The sequence below is a fragment of the Nyctereutes procyonoides genome, unplaced genomic scaffold (assembly GCF_905146905.1).
Source record: "Nyctereutes procyonoides isolate TBG_1078 unplaced genomic scaffold, NYPRO_anot_genome, whole genome shotgun sequence".
Classification (NCBI taxonomy): domain Eukaryota; kingdom Metazoa; phylum Chordata; class Mammalia; order Carnivora; family Canidae; genus Nyctereutes; species Nyctereutes procyonoides.
Window position 1 is genome coordinate 44,752,723 of NW_026575051.1, and position 10,766 is coordinate 44,763,488.

Genomic DNA, 10,766 nt, shown 5'->3' on the forward strand with positions numbered 1-10,766 from the left:
TTTTAAGTGCTTTCATTGGACTACTGGGCATATATAGAGAAATCTGGATGAGAAGAGATGTGGGCTTGGGTTTTAGAGCCTTAATGCTCATGAGGAGAGGAAGAACTCTCCAGTGTCTCTTCCTATAAGGACCTTAACTTCATCACAAGGGCCCCATCCCTATGATCTCATCTAGCCCTAATTACTTCCCAAAGATCCCATCTCCAAGTACAACACATGGGGTTAGGGCTTCAACCTGGTAGGAAACAAACATCTGGCCCATAACAGCCAAGTTCAAAAAGTTCTCCAAGAACAGAGCATGAAAGACTCCTAACTCTGGGAAATGAACTAGGGGTGGTGGAAGCGGAGGTGGGCGGGGGATGGGGGGTGGGGGTGACTGGGTGATGGGCACCCAGTGATGGCATTGGGTGTTATTATATATGTTGGCAAATTGAACACCAATAAAAAATAAATTTGTAAGTAAAAAAAAAAAAAAGTTCTCCAAGAAAGAGGTAACTTTCTTGGTTCACTCAATGAAACTAAAACCAAAACCAAAACCAAACCAAACCAAAAATCCAAGATGGAGTTAATTAAGACCCATTAGGAGAGTGGTCTGTACTGCAATTGTACAGGAATTGAGAACAAAGTTTACCATTGCCCAACACCTTATGATTTCCAGCAACAACATTTCTTGTAAAGTTCAGATATGACTAAAATGTTTTCTTTGAAAAGCAACAAGTCCTCTAGCAGTTTTCCAGGGTTTTCAATCCCTATCAGAATGCTTGAAGAATTTCTTTCTTTTTCCACTTTTGGTCATTATCAAGGGTTAGATATTCTCTCAGGTCAGCCAGAAACAATACTCACAGTCACTGGGTTTTCAGCATATTTCCTGGGTGAATCCCATATTTTCTATTTCCATATTTTCTTCCTCACCATGGGAATATTTCAATATTCTACGCCATGTAAAAAGCAACCAAAACCAAAATCTTCCATGGTCTCCACAACCACTCTAGGTGTCTCTCTCTCTCTCTCACTCGCTCTTTTCTCACAAATTCCTCCACACCCTATATCACATTTGTTTCCTGGTTAGCTCCAAGTTGACTTCCATTTCCACCACTTCACCAAAGTTACTTTTGCTAAGGTTTCCAGTAACCCCTGTGTTGTTCAATTCAATGGACAATTTCAGTCCTCATCTTTCATGAGTACTTCTTAGCTTTTGGCATAAGTTACCTCTTTCTTGGAGAACTTTTAGAACCTGGCTGTTATGGGCTAGATGTTTGTGTTCCCCACCAAGTTTGTGAGTTGAAGCTCTAACCCCATGTGATGTACTTGGAGATGAGGTCTTTGGGAAAAAAATTAAGGCTAGCTGGGATCCCTGGGTGGCGCAGCGGTTTAGCGCCTGCCTTTGGCCCAGGGCGCGATCCTGGAGACCCGGGATCGAATCCCACGTCGGGCTCCCGGTGCATGGAGCCTGCTTCTCCCTCTGCCTGTGTCTCTGCCACCCTCTCTCTCTCTCTCTCTCTCTGTGACTATCATAAATAAATAAATACCTTAAAAAATGTTTAAAAAAAAAATTAAGGCTAGATGAGATCATGGGGATGGGGCCCTTGTGATGAAGTTAATGTCCTTATAGGAAGAGACACCAGAGAGTTCTTCCCCTCTCCCTGAGCATTAAGGCTCTACGCATGAGCTTTTTTCACTCTATTCTCTCTTTTTAAAAGATTTCTGTGGCTTTACACACACACACACACACACACAAATGATTTATTGCTTTTATAGCTATTCACTATGAATCAGATGGCTCCAGAGTCCAAGCCTCCTTCCACAATCTGGGTCTGCTGTGGTTAGCATGTCTCCAAGGTCACTTCCCCATCCTCATCCCTCAGTGAATGATGAGGCTTACTATTATTTCCTTCTATGACATCCACTGCTATTGTAAATTACCATTCATCTTTCATCTGTCCACCTCACTGGACTGTGAACTCCATACAGACAGGAAATATGTCTCTCTCTAGTATGTCACCAGTTTGTAGTATAGTGCCTGGCACCTAGCAGCAGTGGTACAATGGAGCTTACTTGTGCTGGTTCATGAAAATGATTGTTAAAGTACCAGGGATCTGTGCAAGTCCATTGTTAAATAGCCATTATTAAAATTTAAGTAAATTATATTTGAGGCAAAGGTAATAAATACTGAAAAGTCATCATTTCCTAATTATTTTACTACATTTTATTATCTATGTTCTTGAGGTAATTTATGTCTATTGTATCTGAAGGAGAAATACTATATAACGGTGTACAACTGAGTGTCTCATCCCAGCTTTGTGTTTGATGACTTCATGTAGCTTGAAACTGATCATGGTAACAGTATTTACACCACAGACATGGGCAAATGCCTCAAATCAGGGCTCCCTTCCACATGTATCCTATCGGTTATTAAATATTTACTAGCACACTACCACCTAATAGTTACTCTATAACTACACGTTAAATGAATAAAAAATCTATTTATTATTATTATTATTATTATTAACACGTGGATTATCCTCTGGCTTAATATAACTTTATCAATCATCCAAGTAGTTCAAGTGAGAATTCTCTAATGTATTCAGAGGGTTTAGACAGAATTATCATTTTAGCCTGAATCACATAGTTAATTTCCTTGGTTTTCTATTTATTGTGCATGTATAACAGCCTCAGTTCTAGTATTTAAAGGCCATTATGTCAGTATTTCCCAAGCATCCTCCCTATAACAACTTTCCCCAGTTATGTTTGCCAGCCTATCAGAGGTCAATAAAATTTATCAGGAAACAAGTATAGTCCAATTGTTTAGTGTTCAATGGGATCTGTAAGAATTTGACAGATAAACAATTAGGAGTAGATCAATGCATCTCTGATCTCTTGGGAAACCCTGGGGGTAGTGGAGTCAGAGCTAACATCATGGAGGAAGCTGTCAGTTCTTTGGTCTCCTTTGAAACCAATACCATCTTGGACACACAACAGCAAAGTGTCTGTCTCATGGGTTTTGCCATAATCAACTTTAAATTAGCATTATTTATGTGTTGCTTTGTTTCACCACTTGATGGTGTCCCCCTCAAGTAAAGGCACCAAATATTTTATACCTTCACTGCCCCCAGAAAGTCCAGATGGTGCTTTGCACAGACTAAGTAGCCAACTGTTTGCACATTTACCTCCTTTAAGACCCAGCTTCAAAGTACTTTCATTGAATCTAGAAAACTATGAAAGCTGGTACTTTTCTTGATTATTCAATTGATTATTAATAAAGAACGTTTAAGAGAGTAAATATCAAGCAAACAAAATTTTAAAAATCTTGTATTAAAAATGGCTAAAATACATTGGACTTTAAAAACGTTCAGATAAACAGTTTCGTGTCGAAATTAATTGTGTGATGGGATCTGGTGGTAGCTCTGTGGCTATTTTCTCTTTGCCGTGAAAGCAAAATAATCAAGGTTTTGCCATCAGGTTTTTACTGACCTGTTGCTACTTTTGTGTGGTTCACAGCTGGAATACAGAAAACAAATCAATCACTAGCCATGTAAGGATTCAGAAAACCTGCAGCCACCACTTGTTCAAAACAAAGCTGCTTCTTTTTCAGGATCCCCTCATATTTTCAGCGTTAACAACAACAACAAAACTCATTGGCAAATTAGCATTTCCACTGCTAAATTTCACAAAGCTTTGAAGAATTGGCTTATTTTCAGGGGATCCTGGAGAACCCTCTCTAATACGGTCTTTGTGATTCAGAGTGTGGGCAACGCCCTGTCTGGTCCACTTTCCTGACAGAAGCACGTTAGCGGAGAAGGAAGGCCGAGGGCGAGCCTCAAGGTGCTGCCTGTTGTCCATAGGCCCCAGCGTCAGCTTGGGCGCGGCTGCCTGGGCTAAGCCTGGTCCTGCCGGGGTTAGTCATCAGCTCTGATCATTCAACAGACTGTGGCCAATGGCAGGTGGAGGGATGGCATTTCAGGGGTTGGGGGAGACTGACACTTCTAGGGTCAGGGTCAGGTCAGGGCAAGGCTGAGCGGAGCTCTCTGCGCTGCAGTGCGCTGCGCCCTGCGGGCTCTTCCAGGGTCTGCTGTCGCTCTCAGGCCGCTCTGGGTCAGGGCGCTGACCTCAGGGTTTGGGGGGCAATGTGATGATGTCCTTTCTAGTCTCACTGGCTGACGACTTGCTGGACAGCTTTCTTGTGGTAAAAATGAACTTAGATACTGACGTGAAAGGGCTGGAAGCAAAAAAGAACAGAGAAGTTGTGAACTGGGAAGTGATGTCAGTGAAAAAAAATTTCAGACTTTTACCCTCCAGCACAGTCGCTTGAGAAAAAAATACTCTTAAAGCCAAAGTTACAAATGAGGGGTTACTTTTTTAATATGACAGTTATGAACAAACTGTAAGTAAAGAGCAGTTAGAGACATGCAAAATCTGATTACATGTAAGGATACAATATAGAGAATAGACCTAAAAGATAGATATGCAATAAGGGCGCCCGGGTGGCTCAGTGGTTTAAGCCTCTGACTCTTGGTTTCTGCTCAGGTCATGATCCCCAGATGGAGGGAGCCCACCTGGGGCTCCTGGCTCCGCAGGGAGCCTCCTAGAGATTCTCTCTATCCCTCTCTATGCCCCTCCCCCACCTCTCTAAGTTAAATAAATAAATCTTAAAAAAAAATAGAAAATAGTTATGCAATGAAATATTTTTTGTTATTGTTTTATTATTTTTGTTTTTTAAAAATTAAAAATAAGGATAAAAGAAAGCTTAACTAATGTGTAAGTCCTTTTTATAATAAAATAGTTTAAGATTTTATAGGAGTAGGAAGAGAAGTTGCTTCTCTAGCTGTGTGGAAAAATCTTTTGCTCTTCTGTAACTTGGAGATATGCTGATAAATAAACACCTATCTCAAAATCGTAGTTGGCACAAATATGTGAAATGAGTGGTTTTTAGTGTCCTTGTCTAATTATACCTCCTGTTTATGTGGTAAGTCTACTACCATTCCTACTACTATATTTCCTGTATGATAATCTATTGCATTTTTTAATTTCCCAAAGTTCATCTTATTGGAACATTATTGGGATAGAGAAAATTCAGTGTTTTCAGGTTACACACAGGTTGCCATTACAAAAGGGAATAACAATGTCCTTAAGTCATAGGAGCCAGTTGTCCTTAGAGGGAGTAACCTCTTCCTCTCTTCTTCCCTCCCCTCTCCTGACTCCTCCCCATCTGCCATGGATGAGAAGGCTCTGCCCTCTATATGACCAGTGGGAAGGGAACAGAATACTCAAATATCAATGGCCTATTATGTCCCAGGCTATATTCATAATCGACAATCCACAAAACATTTCATGTGACCATATAACATTTCATTTAATCCCCATAGTAATTCTCCATAACAGACTACTGTTTTCTCTATTTTGTCAATGGGGGAATTGAAATTCAGAGAGGCTACCAGATAACTGATTAAGTTCACACAGCTATACTTGAACAAGTCTGCCTGTCTGCAAGGTCCAAAATCTTTCTTCTACATACACATTATTCCACAGAAAAGAAGCTCTTTCCCACTAGAAACCACAAAATAGTATCCATCCATCCATCCCCAGAAGAAGAATTCTACTGACCTGATAAGAGCTCCATATAATAACTATTTTCTATCAAAGGAAATCCATCAGCAGCCATGGGGAAAACAGAAATTGGTGGAGTGCTGTGCCTCAGTAGCAATGTTCCCTTCCTGCTGGCACAAGCAAAACTAAGGTACCATTTTCCCTTCAAGTGGTATGGAGTGACAAATCCCAGAGCGTATGTGGGAGGGAGTTTTGGGGGGTGTGAGGGCATTTACTGCCAAGGATGATAGCCCTGTAGTTACTTTACATGGACATCATTATTTCTCTGATAACCAGGGCCTCTTCACTTGTTCACACTCAGGTTATCCTAAGACCATCAGTCCAGCTGGTGAGTTGTCTCATCTTCTACCAATAGATGAACTCCTTTCTCACTTCTAGTCTATCATGACAACTGTGAGCAGGTCCCAGAGCCAGAAAGCATGAATATGCTATCTCCTTGACCCTTGGGGAAAGGAGAAATGAGTGGCAAAAGGAAGGCATGTAACCAGTGATTCCAGCAAATGCCATCTGTGTTTTATATTTTTGTGTGATATGGTCATTCAGGTGTGGCCATAAAAGGGGATAGAGGAGAAGCTCAGGAAAAAACAAAATGTATTTTCTTCATAGGTCCTACACTACACTACACAGGGCCACATGAAAAAACCCCAGGGTGATCAGGAGGCAGAAGGCAAGAACAAGTGGCAAGCCAAGGCCATGGCCCATATCGGACTTTTCTGGAGAAAGGCAGGGAGGTCAGGGTGAGCAGTTTGGACTTGGCTGGTTTGAATAATTTCTGTAGCCTTTGGGTTACAGGCATGATCTCTACTGGCCTGGTAGCTGTCCCTGGGATGATTAAAGGGGAGGAATATTGCCTCCAAGGCTTCTAAAAGTATATTAGGCAGCTAGCCCTGGACACCCATATTTCAAATATGACTGTATTGTGTAAACTTGGGCAAGTTAATCACCTGACAGGGCTTCAGTTTCCTCATTTCAATAGACCTTGAATTAGATAATAAAGTCCTTCTCAGGTATAAGTTACTATAATCCTTACATACAAATAAAGTTGACATTGGTAAAACTTCTGGGTTTCCTCAAAGGGAAGGGCTCTGGAGTACAAATTTTGACTTAATCCATAAGTGCAAATATTTTTCCAGGTTTGCCTCTCTACTCAAAAGATCCTTGAGGTTTACAGTGAGTTAACACCAAGCTAGAGAGGTAAGCTGTAAATTACTTGGTTGGCCAAGATCAACTGTAGATCAGTTATTTCAAGACTTGCTCAATTTTAGTGTTTGAAAAACATCAACACCTCCATTATGTTGTTAGTATTGATGGAAAAAAAAAGTACAGTGGACCCTCTTCTAAAGAGAAAAGGTTTGGAGGTTGGAAAATCCTCAGTGAGCCATCACATACAGGGTGTTTTAATAAAGAGAGTAGAACAAGGCCTTTGAAAGGGAAGTGTTGATTGCAAAGTATGTATAGAGGAATTTAAAAAATAAAGCAGGCCCTATGTGGCTAAATGATTAGTGATGTTATTTGAGAACTAGAAACCTAAAGACTGGCATGAAGAACTTTATTCATGTTAATCTATTCAACAGTTAGCCGTATTTAGAAGTTGTCTCAAATACATTTTGGATGGGTTGTGAGAAATTTACACAGAAAAAGTGCTACTGTGACTTTGCCAATAAATTGTGTATTTCACCATGTGCTAATGATTTTTTTCCAAAAGAGAATACATGGTGACCTCAATAAACTTTTATATGTCAAAATAATGAAACAGAACCTTATTTTCTGGTGCCAACTTTCTATAAAATCACTCTTTAAAAAATATTAATCTCACTGCAGCATGTAGAATTTTACACACAGCTTCAGAATGGGTCTGGCACTACATATCTTTATAAAGTGAAAAGACTGGAATAGATTCAAGATTCAAATGCCAAAGGTTGTATCTGTAACTTTGACGTCTTATTGTTTTTTTTTTTTAAATGTATATAGCATATGCTTACACTGGATCACATAACACAATCACTCTTAGATAACATCAGTAGGCTGATGTTGCTCCTTCATTACATTTTCCACAGTGGACATTTTTATAAGACTGTGATGTGGAAGAAGCAAGTAAGTATATGTTTCCTTTTGTTCAGCCAGAGTCCTTGCAGCCATAAAAATAACATGTTACTAGTATTGTATTTTTTAAAAATCTAAATGTCAACTTTAGTTATTTTGTCTCCAGTATAGTGTCCTCATTAAGGGCCATGAGCTACAGTTGCTTTACCTCAAGTCCCAACTCTCCCTATTACTAGATGTGTGACCTTGCACACATTATTAACCTTTTTGTGCCTAGTTTTTTTTCACATCTACAACAGGGGTAATTATAATACCTGTAGCATAAGATCTTATGAGTTTGTATTTGTGAAGTGTCTTAGTGCTTGGCACAAAGCAAATGTTACTAGTCCTTTCATTATTTTTAGTCATCATTGAATGGACCTTGAATGCTGGAGAGAAAAAGAAAAATTACATTTCATAGGGAAAAACAATCAAATTACAACTTGGCAAGACAGAAAAATAATACAGTTATATTGAATAATTATGCAAATCATTTAATTGTTTGCAAATAATTTAAAAGCTTCATGGCCAGGAGTTTTCTAAACAATAATTTTAAGTCAATAGTATTTTATTACAAAAGCAATAAGAGAATGACTTAGTGGGAATGATAGAGTAAGAACCTCCAAAGGGCTTCTTCATCATAAAAGCCAGTAAAACATTGACAAAAATTGTCCAAATCAACTTCTTCAGAACTCTGAAAATTAATCAAAGATGTACAGTAATCCAAAGAGGATTTATTTTTAAAAATCTGAATCTGGATGAAAACAGCAGGCTTTGTGATGTCTGAATTTGCCTTGTTCCCATTATGCTCTTCTCAATTCTGTGATAGCCTTGAAAACCCACAGCAGTCTCACAACCATGGCTGCTGTGAAAAACAGTAGCCTAGCAGCCACTGGAGGGGACAGAACATGTTTGGAGTTCCTCAAAGCATCTCAGAGAACTGTCACGGTTTGACCTGAGAGTTTCCTGGAAACTCCCACTCAAAGGGCTTATTCTTATTCAGTGTGAACAGCCTTTCCCTGGGGGCATTTGTCAAAAACAATCAGCAATAACTGTTCAACATTGCCACTGCCTATGACAGTGATACTAGTTGGAGCAAACAAGAATCTGACCAAAAACTTAGAAGGAAAAATTGAAGAATGAGATGTCCATAAAGGGTTTTAAATGGGTCTATTTCTGGAAATCTAGAAGGCCATATGCATGTATAGGGCTATGCACATGACTAGAAAAAATCTGAGAAAGTCCTAAGCTGTCACTCTGGTTGAATTTGAGGTGCCACACAAACAGGAAGTGACAGTCAAGGCAGAATGCAAGCTGCCATTCTGAGTGTTGAGTGTGTGCCTTCTAAAACCACAGGGAACTCTGGCAAAGGCTGGAAGACTTACTGATTCCACATATTTAAGGAAATCTCTGTTCAATCATTACCTGACCACTAATGCAACTGGACAGAGACTTCAAAGGCCATACATGAAAAAGAATGCAGACTTAAAGAATTAGTTGGGAAAATTCACTAGATAAACAAATAGAGCCACAACAATGGCAACCGCAGCAACAACAAATCACAAGGGTGGGGGGATCTGCTTTCCAGAGTTCCCCCATTATATTATTTAAAATGTCCGGGTTTCAACAACAACTATTACAACAAAACAAATGGAAGAAAATGAGAAAGACTGGCTAATAATGAAAAGAAGCAGTCAATAGAAGCTGTCCCTGAGGAAGCTCAGAAGCTGGACTTGATAAACAAAAGATTTTAAATCAAGTATCTTAAACATATTAAGAACTAAAGGAAGTTATGTCCCAAGAATAAAAGGAAAGTATGAGAATGATGTCTCAACAAATAGGGAATACCAATAAAAGAAAGAAAGAAAAACAAATCAAATAGAAATTGTGGAGTTTAAAAGAATAATTCAAATGAAAATTCAACTTAAGGTCTTATTAAGGTCTTAAAAGTAGATTTGAGCTGGAAGAAGAAAGAATCATTGAATTTAAAGGTAGGTCAATTGGGACTTGAGGAACAAAAAGAAGAAAGATGAAGAAAAATAAACAGAGCATATAGTGACCCATAGAACACCAACCTATGAAACAATGGAGCATACCAAACATATAATTGGAGTTCCAGAAAGAAAGGCGAGAAATGAAGGTGCAGAAAGAATATTTAAAGAAAGAATAGCTAAAACTTCCCCAAATTTGATGACAACTATTAATCCACATATCCAAGAATTCCAGCAAATTCCAAGTTTGATAAACTCAAAGAGATCTACCTCTAGGCACATCATAATCAAATGATCAAAAGGTAAAAACAATAACAGCATAAATGTATTTTTGTATGTGACTCTTACTTTTCTCCTACCTGATTTAAAAAACAATGGCAAAAAACAATAATTAAAATCTATGTTGATAGTCACAGAATGTATAAAGATATAATTCATAGAAATATAATAGTGCTACAGAGAGGACAGGCAATGGAGTTATTTAAAAGCAAAGTTTTTGTATGTTATTGAAATAAAGTTGTTATTAATCTGAACTAGGTTGTTGTAAGATGTTAATCACTTAGGAAACTATTATGAAAATAACTCAAAATATAAAAATAATATATAATAAAATAACTCAGAAATAAAATGATGACACGGGAGTAAAAATGATAAACTAAAAATATTTGTTTAAGGCAAAGGAGTAAAAAACAATAGAGGAAAAAAAAACCTACATAAGACATATGTAGAGAACAAACTGCAAATGGCAGATGTAAATCTTACCTTATCATTAATTATGTTAAATGCAAATTAACATTCCAATCAAAAAGCAGAGATTGGCAGAATGAATAAAAAATATGACCTAACTATATGCTGTCTGCAAGAGATTTGCCTTACATCCAAAGATACAAATGGGCTGAAAATAAAAGGATAATACATATGCCATACAAACAGTAACTAAAAGCTTCAGTGGTTATATTAATTGACATAAAATAGACTTTAAGACAGAAATTATTGCTGAAGAGCAGAAGGACATTTTATAGTGATAAAAAGGACAAACCATCAAGAAGATATTATAATTGTAAGCATATATGCATGAAACTACAGAAC